The sequence below is a fragment of the Ranitomeya variabilis genome, chromosome 5, assembly GCF_051348905.1.
Source record: "Ranitomeya variabilis isolate aRanVar5 chromosome 5, aRanVar5.hap1, whole genome shotgun sequence".
Lineage (NCBI taxonomy): Eukaryota > Metazoa > Chordata > Amphibia > Anura > Dendrobatidae > Ranitomeya > Ranitomeya variabilis.
In genome coordinates this window covers 205,505,608-205,525,936 of record NC_135236.1, presented here as the reverse complement: position 1 = coordinate 205,525,936, position 20,329 = coordinate 205,505,608, and positions in this window count along the sequence as shown.

Genomic DNA, 20,329 nt, shown 5'->3' with positions numbered 1-20,329 from the left:
AAAGATGCCCCCAGTGTGCAGTTTTTTCTTAAATTAAAAAAATAAAAATTTAAATATGAAAATTAGTACATTAATTCAATTATTTTAATGCCTTTTTTTATATTTCTATAAAGCCTAATATTACTATAACTTTTTTCTTTTTCCAAACTAAAGTATTTGTATTAACAAACAGATTACATACATAAACAGAACATTTTGTTCAATTTTTGTATTAATTATACTTGCTCAAATTTAGACTATTTTTAGAGAAATAAAATATACTTCAAATGATACAGATAATAAGCTCTATATCTAAGAAGACACATATATAATTTTTTATTCATATTTTGCAGTAGAGCATCATAAAAAAACAACCCACATTTATTTTAATAGCATTCCCCTTCAAAATGAGTCATTGCATTGTCTGCTTTTTTTTTTTTACTATTAAAATGGATAGAAGTTTGTTCTGGTTTCTGTACAGGAGCAGCTCGGTCTGATCTATGTCAATAAAAGCTCGTCCGATGGCTGCAAAGTTTCATTATACAGTTGCTTTTCATTATGAACTTGCTGGCTTCCTTTGTCTGTGACACATGTGATTCAGGCAGCCAAGGGAACACGCTGTGCTCTAGTGAAAAACAGAGTGGCACAAACAACCCAAAAAACAGACGCACAGCAGCCATTTGAACTACGAGATGATAGGAGAGGAGATGATTTTCTCTCTGTGGGATATTTCTAAGCCTTCTCAACAAGATTTTATGTAAAGACAAAACTGATTTTTCCAATATCATTAGGTAGTAAAACTTAACTGCCTTGGATTAACTGCCTTTGTAAAGGCAAAGTTTTTCAGAAAAAAAAAATCTTCCATGTGCTTTTTTGGGGTAGAGTATATTTCTGTAATATTTAATTTTTACCATATATTACAATAATATTCCTAATAACTTTAGATATTTTCTTAAAGAGGTATTCTCATCTCCAAGATCCTATCTAGTCTAGTCAAAATACAGTTTGACCCGGAACAAATTCCAAGAAAGCGTTTTATGATTTTTTTTATTACTATTATATGTGGGGAACAACATATTAAAAGTTTTCCAAAAATTGATCACCACAAAGATCCTAACTATGACATCATAAGACGATGACAGCCATCGCACTAAAAATAACGAATATTTCCCTATTTCAAAGCTGTAGCTTTAGGTTACAGAAGAGTTTGCATTTTGTATACTATATATTTTCATATAACAATTTTTATACAAAGTTTTATACTAACTACATGGACAGGCGAGGTCATAACGTCATCAATGATGTCATGACATATATGTACATTTCTAGAAATTATAGAATTAATACACAGTGCATTTTAAGACCTACTTCATCACTGAATAAACGTGTCAGGTCAATAGTCACTATTTTCATCATCAGACACTGCTTCCTCACTCATATTGTCACAATGCCCTTCTTGACATGGTCCACATACCCGTGAACAGGTAAGTCCGTGTCTTTTGCAAGTGCACCGAAGTGTACTACAACCACGAGAACAATTGCAGTGAATTATTTTCAGAAGTGTTTCTGGTGCGGGTGAAGTATCCATCATCACTGGAACTAGACTGTTGTTCTGCAATTCCCATCCGCATTCAGTAGTGTCGATGGCCTCACCATTGTCCATCCAAAGCATCACTTGGAGGTAACTCCGAAGGGCATGATACTTCGTTGCAGAGGAGGTCGGTGGCAGTGGTTCAGATGTAACAAAGATTTTGGCTGATCCAACTTTTTTGCAGAGAGTAGAATACCTCATTGCAGACAGATTGTCTCCAGGTTTGCCCCCGAACAATGCCACCATCACTTTACACCCAGTGTCTTCAATCTCAGCTCTGTTTTTGTTAGGTGTGGAAAAGATTTTAGCACAGCTATTTAAGACCGAGTCTCTGTTCAAAACCTTGTGTAGACCGAGTTTTTTTTTTCGATTCCTAAAGATCATCAGAGAAAGGTGAAAAGGTCTTGAGTTTATCTGCAATTTTTTCCAGGTCTTCACAATCTCTTCTCGTCCTTGACGTTCTTGCCTCCTTGTGTTGTTCACTGGTGACAAAGCTCTGGTGAGTGAAACCCTGCATTGCATCACTGTAGGAAGAGGACACTGGCACAGACAGAGTCCACAAGGCCCTCTGATGTTTGGACATTCCACTTCCTCTGGTGAGTCCTCCTGCATTTTTAGGGAAACCATCAGAGCTTGCTCGATGACTAGGTCGCAACCCAGGCCTGCCCAGTACTGATCAGTCTGCCTTACAACATGCAAGCCATTCATAAATCTATGGAAGACTGATGGCATATCATCTTCCAGAGTGGTCATAGACTGGAGGTAAAGGTAGGCGGCCTTCACATAGTTCCCATGCCCAGCAGCTGCAAGAATGGGCAAACATTCAGCTACAGCATGAAGGTGCATCAGCCAGGATCCTGTATGATCGGCCTCGATAAGCTCCCTTGCAATTCCAACCATCTGTTGGTAATTCAGCCATAGTTTACTGGTGTGAGAATGAGCGGATAATCCATTTCTTTTGGTGGACAAGAGGTGGACAAGGCAGGTGGAAGTGATGACCGAATTCAAGTCATTCTCCCCTGTCAGTGTCCGAGTATACAACTGCTCAAGTTCTTGCAACAGATCTGCAAAACCAGGATGGCCACAAAGTACTTTGTCTGCAACTTGCTGAGTAAGACACTGATCAAGGAGGAGATGGCCACGAACTGCACACTGAACTGCCTTTCCAGTCATGATGTGTTGCACAGCATTGTCACCGTAAATTGTTCCCAAGATCTCTTTGATTCCATTCCCATCCATCAACGTTCCTATGGCACCCATAAGATTCATCAATGTGTGGAAGCTCCCGAGCATCAGGACAACATCTCGAACCGGCCTGTCTTCAGGCACCTCGTGTTTGATTTCTGATGCTTTCCAGTAGAGTAGCTGATCAAATGTAACAACTGCAGTGGATCGGTGTGTATCAGCAAGGTTACACAGATACTCAAGAGTAGAGAAGATGCATGACTTGTCTCCGGAATACATGTCAATGATGGGCAGGAACATTACCAAAGACGACCCCGCATGATCACAGTCTTTATGTAGACATCTCCCACAATACATCAACACGATGGTCAAATGGCAAGGGCTTGAAATTTATGTCTCGGTGAGTGTGTTTTGTGAAATGGTATTCCCTTACATCAACTCTGCTTTGTTCAACTATCTCCAAGTCCGCAGTATTCCGTCTGAGAACAGTGCAACTGACTTTCCTTCCTGGAGTCACAGTAGCTACCATCCCCATGCCATGGAAAGTCCCCTTCCCATCTAACGTGATGATATTATGATCGACGTTGTCTGCAGCGAACAGCAGTGCCATATTCAGTTTGTCTATGGTACCACCGAGTACATCCTGGCCAACAGAAGCAGCAGCATTTTCCTCGAATCGCTGAACTTCCGAATATGATGAACAATATCCCATGGCTGAGAGACTGTCTACAAGAAATTGAGACCTGAAATGATGATGAGATGGACTACTAACCCAAGCTGCAATGGAGCTACTACAGCCCTGGGATGTACAGCCTGAACAACTGATTGTCCAATGCTTGCGACCTTCCTGTGAATGTCCTTTCCAATGAAGAGGGTTTCAAGCAAGCAAAGCAAACTCAGGGTGAGATCATTTAAGGCTGACTGACCTTCAAGAGAAGAAGTCTTCGTAAATTCATCGGTTGAAGATGGGATCATAGACTTGATATCGCTCTTGATTAGTTTGGCCGCAGTCTCTATGATGGCTCTCTTCTGGGCTTCTTCATCCGTTTCCTGACTATGGAAATAGTCCCTCAGGATTATTCTGGTCTTTTCACGGAACGTTACAATGTTAGGCAACCCTTCACACTCTGCTATGAATAGCGAATCGCCATACCTCTCCTCCAGCCTATACCTCAGCCATTTATTACTATAGGCAGCACTGTCACCTTCTACAAGTAACTCTGTCATTTTCTTTGCAAGATCTGTGACAGTCAGTTGCTCTTCATCGTTGTCCTCAAGAAATGCACACATTCTCAAGAACGCTTGCTCTTGGTCCATATTCATCGGCCTCCCTACCTTCCTCGGTTTCTTTGTAGTAGATCCACCACCATGACCATAGGAATTCCATAATTTGTCCGAAAGTTAATGTCACATGAACAATGATACAGACAGTTTGCAGCATGTAAGTCCTTCCCAACGTTCGCGATTCTCCCTTGAATGGTGATTACCCAGTCATCATTATGCTGTTTGAAATGTGACATGATGGAACTTACAAATCCATCCATTTTAACAAAGCTATAGTCATCAAAATCACTACTAGATCTTGTCTTCACCACTTCATGTCCACAGAACAAACACTACGTCATGCTATCATAGGATCCAGTAGACACCCGTGTACCTCTCTTGGCAGGTGAACGATGAACGGAAGTAGCTTTCTTATGCAAGTCTATTTGCTTCTTGTTTATGTAGTTCATACGACATCTCTTGTGCACCACTGCTCCAGCAGCTACCACAGTGCTAACGCCCCTCTCAATACTGGCTTTATTGATCAGCTCCTTTCGCACCAATCACCACTCTTTATCCGTCATTTTCTACTTCATGGCTGCATAAGGGGCAAGTTTCTTTACTTTCCATCATTCTCAGCTCTGTAAAAGAAGATAAATAAATCATTAAATAATAAATATAATAATAGTAGCAATTGTAAAAGAAATATGATAGACACTAAAAGGCGAGTCGCATTTAACATTTTACAGCTTTGGCGGCCATATTCTTTGACATCACATTTGGACCCTTTGTGGTAACCCTATCTTGGTAAACTTTTAGTATGTTTTTCCCTACATGTAATACTACAAAAAAAAACTATAAAACGCTTTCTTGGAATTTGTTCAGGGTAAAGTATTTTTTTTTCGTATTTTGACTGGACTAATCCTAATATGTAAGTGTAATAATAATAAAATTATTAGCAAATGCCTTCAATTAGGCTGGGTTCACATTAGCATTTCTGTGCGCAGCATATGATCCTCATACATCCGCATTCGTCATGCGTAAATATCTGTAACATGGTGTACGCAGGGACATGGTGTACGCAGGGACATGCGCTCGCATGCGGATGCGTCGTTTGTCGGTGTCTGGCAAACGCAACATGTTGCATTTTTTGAGGTGGCAAATATTGCGCAATCGTCCGCATGTGGATGATTGCAGATGATTGCGTCAAAAAAACGCATTACTATCTATGGGAACGCATTGGCACGCAAGGACATGCGTACGCATGCGTTGGATATGCAATGCGTACTTCACACTGATCATGTCCAGGAAATGATGTCAGCACCTACAAAATCACTGATGTATAAAAGGGGGTCTGGAGAAATGTAGTCCATTACTCTCAAGACTCTGGATGGAAGCACAAGACACAGGACAAGACTCTGGATGGAAGTATAGAAGTTATGAAAATGTTTGTTTCTCTTTGCAGTCTGTACTCTGTACTAATTTTTTCTGTTCCTTTTAGACTGTTTGCTGTTCCGGTCCTGTTGCTGCCGTTCTGTTGCTGCTGTCCTAGTGCTGCCGCCTTTCTGGTGCTGCCTGTCTTGGTGCTGCTGGATGTAAGTATAAAAGCTTTGAAAATGTCTGCTTCTCTTTGCAGTCTGTACTCTGTACTATTTTTTTTACAGGTCCCTTGTAGACTGTTTGCTGCTCCGATCCTGTTGCTGCCATCTTGTGTACTCTGTACTAATTTTTTTCTTTTCCTTGTAGACTGTTTGCTGCTGCCATCCTGGTGCTGCTGCTGTCCTGTTTCTACTGATGTCCTGGTGCTGCTGCCATCCTGGTGCTGCTGCCATCCTGGTGCTGCTGCCATCCTGGTGCTGCCTGACTGCTGTGCTATTGGACTACTGCCTGTAACGTAAATATTTGTGTCCATTGTTCTCTTTTTGTGCTACATTGTGTTTGGCTCTTAACAAGTTAAATTTTTCTTATCTGGTCTATTCTCTAGCGTTTCACTTGACTGCTGCCTGCTTTTCCAACATGTTCTCCACTGAAGCTTCCGAAAGTGGACATGACACAGATTATGTAATTACATTTGATTTACTGATAGGTATGTATTGACTGTCAATACTAGACATGTGTTAAATCATGTATTTTCTTTACAGGTACCTGACACTGCAGAAGAGCAGGAGCAGTCTAGTGGAAATGATTCTTCCCAAGGTTTTCGGCCTCAAGTTGCTGAGGAGAAAAGACGGGGTGTAAGTAGCCTTTATCATAGTTGTAATTGAATTTGTTTTTAGTTTTACTGCAAATGTTTTTTTGAATTTTATCTATAGGTTCCACAACGTGAGAAAGGACAACCGGATATCGATAACGAGTACCATATTCAAGCTGTGCAAGAGCAAGCAGCGTTGTGGTACACCCGTAATCAGAATCATTCCGACTCAGCCTTGATCTGACGACTCTGGGAAGAAGTAGCCAGATCGCTGTTGGATGATTGGGACCATGCAAAGCCACAAGTCAGAAAGGATTTTCATAAGTATTGCAATGTTGTCTTTTACGCCTTGGTTTTGCTGTAAATGTTGGTGTCTTTTTACAATAAAGTTTTTTTCTTCCCCCTTCACAGTGAAGAGAGTAAAAGCTCGTTGGCGTTCAATGAAGGATCGCTTCAATAAGGACATGAGAGTGGAGATTAGGGTTCAAATTGGTGCTGCTCAAAAAGTCTGAAAATATAAGTACCATCAGCGGCTTTTTTTTCTGAGGCCTGCGCTTGCTCAGCGAACGTGAGTATCTTTTGTGTTGTCTTACTATTATTTAAACTTTTAATTTTTTTACTAATGTTTTTCATTTATTTTCCACACAGAACCTGGTGCAGCACCACAGGACCTGGATTGTCCTCTGTAGGAGTGGCCCCTCATTGACCAGCCAATGAAAAGGCCCAGTCCCAATCATCCACCAGCGATGGAGCAACCAGGCAGGCTTTACAGGCTGGGGAACAGGAAGGCGGTCCATCTGGTTTTCCACTATACCAGCCCTCTGCCACTAATTTACTTGGGTCTGCTCACCATCAGCAGAGGGCCTGGAAGAGATCAGTCATGCCCTAGTTTATTCACTTAAGCTCGGTCTTCCAGGCTGGGATGAAGGCGGTTGTAGAAAGATTGGATAGAGCATTCACTCAGGTGAACATACTTTTTCAGGACGTCCACAGAAGCCTTGACCGCCTGGAAGCTGACCTTAATAGACCAGTGCAACATTTTTTTTCCTCTATAGAATGGGGCATGACAGAAAACCTTAGTCCTGATCTCCAGCCCTATGTGATGAAGGCCTGTCAGGATGCTTATACTGAGGCCATGCAGTGGTCCCGATATCAGCAGCAGGCACAAAGTTTGTTCCGTACAGGACAACAAGCTCCAGGACAGCATCAGTGGCACTATGCACCACCACCACAACCACCGCTGGACATTAGGACTGTTCCACCAGTACTCAGCTACACCATGCAGCCGAGAGCAGCAGCCCAGCCTTCCCCTTCAACCACACAGCTGAGTGTAGCAGCCCAGCCTTCCACTTCTACCATGCAGCCGAGTACAGAAGACCAGACTTCCACTCCCACCACGCAGCAATAGAAAGGAAAAGGCCAAGGAAGCAGCAAAACCAAGTCCAGGAAACGTAAAACTGCCAAGAAACATTACCCACCCCCTCCACCGTCACCTCTGTATGTGTCTTTTTTTTTTTTTCGAGTCCGTCCACACCTTCCCTTGGTTCTTTCCCATCCAATGTTTCAATCCCTTCCAACTTGTTTTCCACTCCTAATGTGTCCTCTTCCCCCAATGTGTCCTCTGCCAATGTTTCTGACCCAATCCTCCAATTGTCTGCCACTTCCACTTCCCTTACTTCCCCAGCCACTCCAAGCCTACCATCACAGCCCAACATGCCCAGGTCCACCATGTCACTCCCTCCCCCAGAACCCGAAAGTAATCACATTTTCATTTTTTTTTATATAAAATTGTTTTTATTTTTGTTAATAAAAATTATTTTGATTCACAATAACTCACTGTGTTTTCTTTAGCTCTTTATTTAAACATGTGTGTATTGTTGAGTGTATTGTTGAGTGAAGTATTTATCTCTTTATTTAAACATGTGTGTATTGTTGAGTGAAGTATTAATTGGTGTTACAGTTAAGGTGTTTATTATTAAACTTACATTCAAGGTGTCAATATTACAGTCAGAAAAAAAGTACAGATAACATTACATGTACATTTTAAACCACTTCATCTTGCCATGACACACGTCCAATATCAGAGACAAAGTAGGCAGCCAATTTAACCTTTATTTGGGCAACTGGCAACTTCCACTGTAGTCCTCAGAGCGTGATCATGGTATTCCGGCAATGTGGTATAAACAGGTTCCTCAAGTTCGAAGTGGGTTTGCTCTTTTGCCAGGATGTTATTATGCAAAACAACACACGCTTTCACAACCTCATCAATTGTCTCTATATTAAGATTGATTGGTGTTCCCAAAATGCGCCATTTAGCTGCCAGCAAACCAAAGGCACACTCCACAGTTCTTCATGCCCTTGTCAGTCTGTAGTTGAAAATCCTTTTGGTGTCATTCAAGTCCCGACTTAAGTATGGTTTTATGAGGTTGGCACACATTTGAAACCCCTCATCCCCAACAACAACAAATGGCATTGGCGGTCCTTCAGTGTTCAGAAGGGGTTGTGGCATTGGAAAATTAAAAAATTATTAGCACACAAATGTTGGCCCATGTCAGAGTTTTTGAAAGTGTCATGTCGGACGCTATTCAGACCAGGTCGTTCGACAGACAGCGGTAATTCCGTTTTTGACCACTATTTGCTCATTGGCGTCGGCTAGATTTTATCTAGCTGTTCCGGGGTTAATTTACCTGATCCTCGGATTGGAAGCTGGGCCATGCCCATTGCCTTTAAATAGTTCTCCTGATCATTGGGCGTCGCCGATTATAGCTTCTGTCTTGTGTGTTGTTATCTCGGTCTGGAGTGGAGAGCTGGTTGTTGGAGATTCGTTGCTGGTGGTGTATTTTCCTTAGTCTTATTTACTCCTTCCTATATTTGTATTTATTTTGCCCTGCACATTTATAGTGTATTCCTGAGTGACTGCAGCATGGTGTATATTTTCCTTTATCCTTGTCTGTGCTAACTGTGGGTATTGGTGTATTACCTCTTCACTGGTTGGTGGGCGGAGGTTTCAGCCTAGGGTTGAAACAGGAGACAGGGTGAGGTTCGAGGCCTGGACATGCACACCATCAGTGTAAACTCCAGGTAGAGGGTCAGTCAGGATTTCCCTAGTCTGAGGGAAATTGCAGGGGCCCGGATTATTAACTCTCGCTCACCTAGTCTCCCCGTGACATTATAATCGGCCCAACAACAAAAAAGAAAAAAAAAAAAAAGGGGGTTTCTTTTTTTTTCTTTTGTCATGGATCCCATGACTTCCATAACCCGCCAGTTGGAGGTGCTGTCCCTACAGGTCACTGAGTTGAGGGGGGCAGTTCAGCAACAGGGACTAGCAGTATCTAATGTGCAAGCTGGAGCGACAGGAAGAGTTGCTGAGCCTAAATTCCCTTTGCCTGAAAAATTTGCTGGGGAACGCAGTAAATTTGTTTCTTTTCGTGAAGCTTGCAAACTATATTTCCGTATGTGCCCGATCTCCTCGGGTAATGAGGCTCAGCGTGTGGGCCTGGTGTTGTCATTGTTAAGCGGGGATCCCCAAGCATGGGCGTTTTCTTTGCCATCTGATTCTGCTGCACTTGACTCTGTGGAGATTTTTTTTCCTCTCTTGGAAAAATCTACGATGAACCTGACAGAACGGCTCTAGCAGAATCTAAGATACGCACTATTCGCCAGGGGGAGCGAGTTGCAGAGGATTACTGTTCTGAGTTTCGTCGCTGGGGGAGCGATACACAATGGAATGATCCAGCATTGTGGAGTCAGTTTATTCATGGGGTGTCTGGAAGGGTTAAAAAAGCCCTTCTGATGTACGAGACTCCTGCTTCTCTAGATTCCGCTATGAGTCTGGTTGTCCACATTGATCGCCGTTTGCATCAGGGGGAGCATGAGACACCGCCTATGGGAGATGGTTTAGGTTCACGTGAGGTTGCTGCAGGTGAGCCCATGGAGCCTATGCAAATCGCAGGGGTGTCACATGTGAAGCGTCGAGCCCCTGAGCTCAGGAAGCAGGGAGCCTGTTTTTACTGTGGTAAATCTGGTCATTTTATTAACATCTGTCCTTTGCTGTCTAAGAAAAACGCAACGGCGGAAAACTTCTAAGCTCAGAGGGTGTGGAGGAGACCAATCTGAGCTTATGTATATCCTCCATGGTGGTTTCTCAATGCATGCTCCCTGCTAAGGTTTTTATCGCTGGCAGTGAGCTGCCAATTACTGTTTTTGTGGATAGTGGTTCAGCCACAAATCTCATTGATGAGGAGTTTGTGCGCACAGCAGGTTTTAGGATAGAAAAACTGTCTCATCCTATCTGCGTGGTCACCATCAATGCTCAGGGGGAGATTACTGAATTTGTGGCTGAGGTGAAACTCCACATTGGGGTTCTACATTCCGAGCGGGTTACATGTAAGGTGCTCAGGAATCTTCCTGCTCAGGTGGTTTTGGGTTTTCCTTGGTTGTCCATGCACAACCCGGTAATTGACTGGAAAACTCAGGACATAATTCAGTGGAGCGAGTTCTGCCAGGAGAATTGCCTGGCCACATGTGTGGCTGCGGTGACTTCAAGCGTTCCAGAGTCACTTCTGGATTTTGTGGATGTGTTCTCTGAAAAGGGTTGTTCAGAGTTGCCGCCACATCGTCCCTATGACTGTTCTATCAGGTTTAAACCAGGGGCCAAGTTGCCTAAAGTAAGGATGTTTAACATCTCCGGTCCGGAGAGACAAGCGTTAAAAGATTATATTGCTGAAAGCTTGAGCAAAGGGCACATCAGGCCATCATCCTCGCCGGTGGCAGCAGGGTTCTTCTTCGTGAAGAAGAAAGATGGCGGATTACGCCCGTGTTTGGATTTCAGGGAGTTGAACCAGATTACGGTTCGTGATCCATACCCGATGCCACTGATACCAGATTTGTTCAACCAGGTGGCGGGTGCTAAGTGGTTTACCAAGCTTGACCTCAGGGGGGCGTACAACCTCATAAGAGTCCGTCAAGGTGATGAGTGGAAGACGGCTTTTAATACCCCTGAGGGTCATTTTGAAAATTTGGTGATGCCATTTGGGTTGACTAACGCACCTGCAGTGTTCCAACATTTCATCAATGATGTGTTCTCGCATGTTTTGGGGAAATTCGTTATCGTGTACCTAGATGACATCCTCATGTATTCTTGCGACTGTGATGCTCATTTAAATCATGTCAGGCAGGTGTTACAGCTTCTTAGAGAGAGAGAATAAGCTGTATGCTAAACTTGAGAAATGTGTATTTTCTGTTCAAGAGTTGCCTTTCTTGGGTTATATTGTGTCTGCTTCTGGTTTTAAAATGGACACTGCTAAGGTGCAAGCGGTGCTGCATTGGGAACGTCCTGATAACCTGAAAGCACTTCAGCGGTTCCTTGGGTTTTCTAACTACTATAGGAAATTTATCAAGGATTTTTCCATCATTGCTAAACCGCTAACTGACATGACTATAAAGGGTACCAATTTTTCCGTTTGGCCTGAGGCTGCTGTGCGCGCATTTGAGTTTCTTAAGAAAAGTTTTGTTTCAGCCCCCATTCTTGTGCAGCCAGACGTATCAAAACCCTTTGTTGTGGAAGTCGATGCGTCTGAGGTTGGTGTGGGGGCGGTACTATCTCAAGGCTCATTTTTGAGTGGTTTGCGTCCGTCCGCCTATTTCTCCAAGAAACTGTCGTCCGCCGAACGTAACTACGATATCGGCAACAGGGAGTTGTTGGCAATCAAGTTGGCCTTTGAGGAATGGCGACACTTCTTGGAGGGGTCGGTACATCAGGTTACTGTTATTACCGATCATAAGAATCTGCTGTATTTGGAGTCAGCCAAGCGTCTGTCCCCCAGGCAGGCTCGCTGGGCATTGTTTTTCACGCGGTTCAATTTTGTTGTCACTTACAGACCGGGGTCTAAAAACACTAAGGCGGATGCTCTGTCCAGGTGTTTTCCGGGGGGTGAACCTCGGGAAGATCCAGTACCCATCCTCCAAAAGGGTGTTGTGGTTTCGGCTCTCACTACCGAGGTTGAGGCTGAGATTGCCGAGGCTCAGGAGGAGGTACCATCTGAGCTTCCCATCAACAAATCTTTTGTACCGCTTCATCTCCGCTTAAAGGTTTTGGCGGAGCATCATGAAGCCGCTGCGGCGGCGATACGCGTGGGGCCAGTTCCTCACACCCCATTTTCACTCTCAGCTGACCATCTCTGGCATATGGGTTCTAGGCGGTCTCTATAGCCCTACATCTTTGTAGCTTTGATCTGTTTCCTATCTTAACGTTAGGTACAGCACCATGCCGTTTTCCTGCATATCCAGCAGTGTTTTTCTGGCTACTTGTTGTTTCATCTATTTTTTGCCATAGAATAGAGGGACCCACTACATATTGTTGTGGATTTCTTCCACTATTATTTGGGTTACTATATTGGGTCCTGACCATGATGTTGGTATGTATATGTTGGTTCAGCTGAGCCTAGCAGTGTACTGTTATTTTATATACTGAGTTTAATTGGGGTGTTGTGTACTCAGTTGTGCATTTTTAAATGTTTTTATGTTGTTTTGTTGTGGTGTTCTAATAAACGTTTTTCATATTTTTGTATATAATGAGGTTGTGCGAGCCTATTTCAGTCCAATCTTTCTTCTTCTTTGTTATGGTCATATTAATTATTGGACTAGGCACTGCACCCCTACCCATTACGAGCATACAGCTAGAGTGCATCCTTTTTCCCTAGTTTCATGAGCATCATGAAGCTGTCCTGGCTGGCCACCCAGGGGTTAGAGGTACCTTGGAGTTGGTGTCACGTCGGTTTTGGTGGCCCAAGATCCGACAGGACGTGGTCTCATACGTGTCAGCTTGCACCACGTGCGCTAGGGCTAAGACGCCCCGCTCCCGTCCTGTTGGCACACTACTTCCTCTTGAAGTACCTAGTAAGCCATGGACGGAAATCTCCATGGATTTCATCACTGATTTGCCCTCATCAGCTGGGAACACGGTCATCGTGGTGATTGTTGATCGGTTTTCTAAAATGACGCACTTTGTGTCTTTGCCTTCGTTGCCTAACGCTAAGACTCTGTCTCAGGTATTTGTGCAGGAGGTGGTCAGACTTCATGGGGTTCCATCTGACATCGTGTCTGATAGGGGGTCTCAGTTTGTTGCAAAATTTTGGAAAGCATTTTGCTCACGGCTGGGGATCAAGTTGTCTCATTCTTCGTCGTTCCATCCTCAGTCAAATGGTCAGACTGAGTGTATGAACCAAAATTTGGAACAGTACCTACACTGCTTTGTCTCTGATAACCAGGAGGAGTGGTCTACCTTTCTTCCTTTGGCTGAGTTTGCCATCAATAATCACCGCCAGGAGTCGTCTGGGGAGTCTCCGTTTTTTTGTGTTTACGGGCTACATCCTCAATTTTGTACCTTGAGTCAGAGGGGCTCTTCCGGCGTTCCGGAGGAGGATCAGTTAGGAGCACAATTGTCATCAGTCTGGAGGAGAGTTAAACAGCGCCTGTTGAATGTGGGTGCTAGGTACAAACGTGTGGCTGACAGTAGGCGTGTGCCAGGTCCGGACCTGAGTGTGGATGGCTGGGTGTGGTTATCCACAAAAAAACATAAGACTCAAAATACCGTCCCTTAAATTGGGTCCACGGTTTATTGGTCCATTTAGGGTCACCGCCGTCATTAACCCAGTAGCGTACCGACTGGAGCTCCCTACGGTGTATAAGATACACAACGTGTTCCACAGGTCTCTTCTAAAGAAGGTGGTGGGTTCTGTGGACACGGCGCCTATGCCACCTCCAGTCTTGGTGGATGGTAATTTGGAGTTTGAAGTCTCCAAGGTGGTTCACTCTCGTGTAGTGCGTCGCACTTTACAGTACTTGGTTCACTGGCGTGGTTATGGGCCTGAGGAGACGTCCTGGGTATTCATGCGGATCGGCTGGTCATGTTTTTTCATCGTCGCCATCCAGACAAGCCGGGTCCTATAAGCTGTGAGGGCTCTGGGGTCCCTCGTAGAAGGCGGGGTACTGTCATGTCGGACGCTGTTCAGACCAGGTCGTTCGACAGACAGCGGTAATTCCGCTTTTGACCACTATTTGCTCATTGGCGTCGGCTAGATTTTATCTAGCTGTTCTGGGGTTAATTTACCTGATCCTCGGATTGGAAGCTGGGCCATGTGTTGTGAATTCTGTTGTGGGTTCTGCTCTTAGGCTCCCTCCGGTGGTTATAAGTGGTAGTGCTGCTGTTTGTCCTTCACAGCAGTCATCAGGTGCTTCCACTTTGGACGGGGCTATTTAGTCTGGCTTCACCCTTTAGTGAGTGCCAGTTGTCCATTGTTTTTCTGGAGGATTCACATCTCTGCTTGGTTTCTCCTGCTGGATTGTCCAAATCATCAAAGATAAGTCCTGGCTTTGTTTTTGCAGTCCACATGCGGTGGACTTTATAGTTCAGTGAATTGCTATGTTTTTTCTTGTCCAGCTTTGTCTGTGTAAGGATTTATTCAGCCAAGCTGGAAGCTCTGGAGTCGCAGAGTTACCCTCCATGCCTTTAGTTAGGTGTGGAAATTTTTGTATTCTCTGTGGTGGATTTTTGTAGTATTTTAATACTGATCGCACAGTACTCTGTCCTGTCTTTTCTTTCTAGGTAGCATGGCCTCCTTTGCTAAATTCTGTTTTCAGTCTGCATTTGTAATTTCCCTCTCCTCTCACAGTCAATATTTGTGGGGGGCTGTCTTTCCTTTGCGGATTTTCTCTGAGGCAAGATAGTTTTCCTGTTTCTTTCTTTAGGGGTAATTAGTTCTCCGGCTGTGACGAGGTGTCGAGGGAGTGACAGGAACATCCCACGGCTACTTATAGTTGCGGTGTTAAGTTCAGGGTCTGCAGTCAGTATAGAGGCCACCTACTCCAGAGCTCGTCCATGCTGCTCCTAGGCCACCAGATCATAACAGTACAACTGGCCTACAATGAGTTAACCGCATCTCAAAAGAAGGGAAAGAAAGTGCTGAGCCATTTTTTTTTCTGTTCTCTGTTGTGTTTTTTTTTTTCATCTTCACCTCTGGGTGGCTCAAGAGTTAGGCGCTGACATGGATGTTCAGGGACTTGCTTCTCGGGTGGATCAACTTGCTGCTAGAGTACAGGGTATTTCTGATTATATCGTGCAGACTCCTGTTTTAGAGCCTAGAATTCCTACCCCCGATCTGTTTTTTGGGGACAGGTCCAAATTTTTGAGCTTTAAAAATAACTGTAAACTGTTTTTTGCTCTGAAGCCCCGTTCCTCTGGTGATCCCATCCAGCAGGTAAAAATTGTCCTTTCTCTGTTGCGTGGCGACCCGCAGGATTGGGCATTTTCCCTGGAATCTGGGAATCCGGCCTTGCTTAATGTAGACACCTTTTTTCAAGCACTTGGGTTATTGTATGATGAACCTAATTCTGTGGATCATGCTGAGAAAACCTTGATGGCCCTGTGTCAGGGTCAAGAAGCGGCAGAATCATATTGCCAGAAATTTAGAAAATGGTCTGTGCTTACTAAGTGGAATGAGGATGCTTTGGCGGCAATTTTCAGAAAGGGTCTTTCTGAATCTGTTAAAGATGTTATGGTGGGCTTCCCCACGCCTGCAGGTCTGAGTGATTCTATGTCTGTGGCCATTGAAATTGATCGGCGCTTGCGTGAGCGCAGAGTTGTGCACACTATGGCATTGTCTGCCGAGCGGAGTCCTGAGCCTATGCAGTGTGATAGGATTGTGTCTAGAGCTGAACGCCAAGGATTCAGACGTCAGAATAGGTTGTGCTTTTACTGCGGCGATTCTGCTCATGTTATTTCTGATTGCCCTCAGCGTGCCAAGAGAATCGCTAATTCCGTTACCATCAGTACTGTACAACCTAAATTTCTGTTATCTGTGACCCTGATCTGCTCTATATCGTCATTCTCTGTCATGGCATTTGTGGATTCAGGCGCCGCTTTAAATTTGATCGACAGAATTTGCCAGACGTTGTGGTTTTCCCTTACAGCCTTTGCGGAGTCCTATCCCTTTGAGGGGTATTGATGCTACACCATTGGCTAAAAATAAACCTCAGTTTTGGACACAGTTAACCATGTGCATGGTGCCAGCCCATCAGGAAGATTGTCGTTTCCTGGTGTTGCATAATTTGCATGATGCTATTGTGCTGGGGTTTCCATGGTTACAGGTACATAATCCGGTGTTGGATTGGAAATCTATGTCTGTGACCAGTTGGGGTTGTCAGGGGGTTCATGATGACGTTCCTCTGATGTCAATTTCCTCCTCCCCCTCTTCTGAAATTCCTGAGTTTCTGTCAGATTTCCAGGATGTTTTCGATGAGCCCAAGTCCAGTTCCCTTCCACCGCATAGGGACTGTGATTGTGCTATTGACTTGATTCCAGGCTCTAAGTTTCCTAAGGGCCGACTTTTCAACCTGTCTGAGCCTGAACATGCCTCCATGCGGAGCTATGTAAAGGAGTCTTTGAAGAAGGGGCATATTCGGCCATCTTCTTCTCCATTGGGAGCAGGTTTTTTTTTTGTTGCCAAGAAGGATGGCTCCTTGAGACCCTGTATTGATTATCACCTCTTGAATAAGATCACGGTCAAATTCCAATACCCTTTGCCATTGCTTTCTGATTTGTTTGCCAGGATTAAGGGGGCTAGTTGGTTTACTAAGATTGACCTTCGAGGGGCATATAATCTTGTTCGTATTAAGCAGGGTGACGAATGGAAAACTGCGTTTAATTCACCCGAGGGCCATTTTGAATATCTTGTGATGCCATTCGGACTCTCTAATGCCCCATCTGTGTTTCAGTCCTTCATGCATGATATTTTTCGGAATTATCTTGATAAATTCATGATTGTATATTTGGATGATATTTTGATTTTTTCAGATGATTGGGAGTCTCATGTGAAACAAGTCAGGATGGTATTTCAGGTCCTTCGTGATAATGCCTTGTTTGTGAAGGGGTCTAAGTGCCTCTTTGGAGTACAGAAGGTTTCTTTTTTGGGCTTCATTTTTTCTCCATCATCTATAGAAATGGATCCGGTTAAGGTTCAGGCCATTCATGATTGGATCCAGCCCACATCCGTGAAGAGCCTTCAGAAATTTTTGGGCTTTGCTAATTTTTATCGCCGTTTCATTGCCAACTTCTCCAGTGTGGTTAAACCCCTGACCGATTTGACGAGAAGGTGCTGATGTAGCTAATTGGTCCTCTGAGGCTGTTTCTGCCTTTCAGGAGCTTAAGCGCCGATTTACTTCTGCCCCTGTGTTGCGTCAGCCGGATGTTTCTCTTCCTTTTCAGGTTGAGGTTGAGGTTGACGCTTCTGAGATTGGGGCAGGGGCCGTTTTGTCTCAGAGGAATTCTGATGGTTCCTTGATGAAACCGTGTGCCTTCTTTTCTCGAAAGTTTTCGCCTGCGGAACGCAATTATGATGTCGGCAATCGTGAGTTGTTGGCTATGAAGTGGGCATTTGAGGAGTGGCGACATTGGCTTGAGGGGGCCAAGCACCGTATTGTGGTCTTGACCGATCATAAGAATCTGATTTACCTCGAGTCTGCCAAACGGCTGAATCCTAGACAGGCCCGATGGTCCCTGTTTTTCTCCCATTTTGATTTTGTTGTCTCGTATCTTCTGGGTTCTAAGAATGTTAAGGCTGATGCCCTCTCTAGGAGTTTTTTACCTGATTCCCCTGGGATTCTTGAGCCGGTTGGTATTCTGAAGGAGGGGGTGATTCTTTCTGCCATCTCCCCTGATTTGCGACGGGTTCTTCAGGAGTTTCAGGCTGATAAACCTCATCGCTGTCCAGCGGGGAAACTGTTTGTTCCTGACAGATGGACTAGTAAAGTGATTTCTGAGGTTCACTGTTCTGTGTTGGCTGGCCATCCTGGGATTTTTGGTACCAGAGATTTGGTTTGTAGGTCCTTTTGGTGGCCTTCTTTGTCACGGGATGTGCGTTCTTTTGTGCAGTCCTGTGGGACTTGTGCGCGGGCCAAACCTTGCTGCTCCCGCGCCAGTGGGTTGCTTTTGCCTTTGCCGGTCCCTGAGAGGCCTTGGACGCATATTTCTATGGATTTTATTTCGGATCTTCCTGTTTCCCAGAGGATGTCTGTTATCTGGGTGGTCTGTGACCGGTTTTCTAAGATGGTTCATTTGGTACCTTTGCCTAAATTGCCTTCCTCTTCTGAGTTGGTTCCGTTGTTTTTTCAGCATGTGGTTCGTTTGCATGGCATTCCGGAGAATATTGTGTCCGATAGAGGTTCCCAGTTTGTTTCTAGGTTTTGGCGGTCCTTTTGTGCTAAGCTGGGCATTGATTTGTCTTTTTCTTCCGCATTTCATCCTCAGACAAACGGCCAAACCGAGCGAACTAACCAGACTTTGGAAACTTATTTGAGATGCTTTGTGTCTGCCGATCAGGATGATTGGGTGGCTTTCTTGCCATTGGCCGAGTTTGCCCTTAATAATCGGGCTAGTTCGGCTACCTTGGTTTCAACATTCTTTTGTAATTCTGGGTTTCATCCTCGTTTTTCTTCAGGGCAGGTTGAGTCTTCTGATTGTCCTGGGGTGGACTCTGTGGTTGACAGGTTGCAGCAGATTTGGGCTCATGTTGTGGACAGTTTGGTGTTGTCTCAGGAGGAGGCTCAGCGTTTTGCCAACCGTCGTCGGCGTGTGGGTTCCCGGCTTCGGGTTGGGGATTTGGTCTGGTTGTCTTCTCGTCATGTTCCTATGAAGGTTTCTTCCCCGAAGTTCAAGCCTCGGTTTATTGGTCTTTATAGGATTTCTGAGATTATCAATCCAGTGTCTTTTCGTTTCACCCTTCCAGCCTCTTTTTCCATCCATTATGTTTTTCATAGATCTTTGTTGCGGAAATATGTGGTGCCCGTGGTTCCGTCTGTTGATCCTCCTGCCCCGGTGTTGATTGATGGGGAGTTGGAGTATGTTGTGGAGAAGATCTTGGATTCTCGTTTTTCAAGACGGAGGCTTCAGTATCTTGTCAAGTGGAAGGGTTATGGCCAGGAGGATAATTCTTGGGTTGTTGCCTCCGATGTTCATGCTGACGATTTGGTTCGTGCCTTCCATTTGGCTCATCCGGATCGGCCTGGGGGCTCTGGTGAGGGTTCGGTGACCCCTCCTAAAGGGGGGGGGGGTACTGTTGTGAATTCTGTTGTGGGTTCTGCTCTTGGGCTCCCTCCAGTGGTTATAAGTGGTAGTGCTGCTGTTTGTCCTTCACAGCAGTCATCAGGTGCTTCCACTTTGGACGGGGCTATTTAGTCTGGCTTCACCCTTTAGTGAGTGCCAGTTGTCCATTGTTTTTCTGGAGGATTCACATCTCTGCTTGGTTTCTCCTGCTGGATTGTCCAAATCATCAAAGATAAGTCCTGGCTTTGTTTTTGCAGTCCACATGCGGTGGACTTTATAGTTCAGTGAATTGCTATGTTTTTTCTTGTCCAGCTTTGTCTGTGTAAGGATTTATTCAGCCAAGCTGGAAGCTCTGGAGTCGCAGAGTTACCCTCCATGCCTTTAGTTAGGTGTGGAGATTTTTGTATTCTCTGTGGTGGATTTTTGTAGTATTTTAATACTGACCGCACAGTACTCTGTCCTGTCTTTTCTTTCTAGGTAGCGTGGCCTCCTTTGCTAAATTCTGTTTTCAGTCTGCGTTTGTAATTTCCCTCTCCTCTCACAGTCAATATTTGTGGGGGGCTGTCTTTCCTTTGGGGATTTTCTCTGAGGCAAGATAGTTTTCCTGTTTCTTTCTTTAGGGGTAATTAGTCCTCCGGCTGTGACGAGGTGTCGAGGGAGTGACAGGAACATCCCACGGCTACTTATAGTTGCGGTGTTAAGTTCAGGGTCTGCGGTCAGTATAGAGGCCACCTACTCCAGAGCTCGTCCATGCTGCTCCTAGGCCACCAGATCATAACAGCCATGCCCATTGCCTTTAAATAGTTCTCCTGATCATTGGGCGTCGCCGATTATAGCTTCTGTCTTGTGCGTTGTTATCTCGGTCTGGAGTGGAGAGCTGGTTGTTGGAGATTCGTTGCTGGTGGTGTATTTTCCTTAGTCTTATTTACTCCTTCCTATATTTGTATTTATTTTGCCCTGCACATTTATAGTGTATTCCTGAGTGACTGCGGCGTGGTGTATATTTTCCTTTATCCTTGTC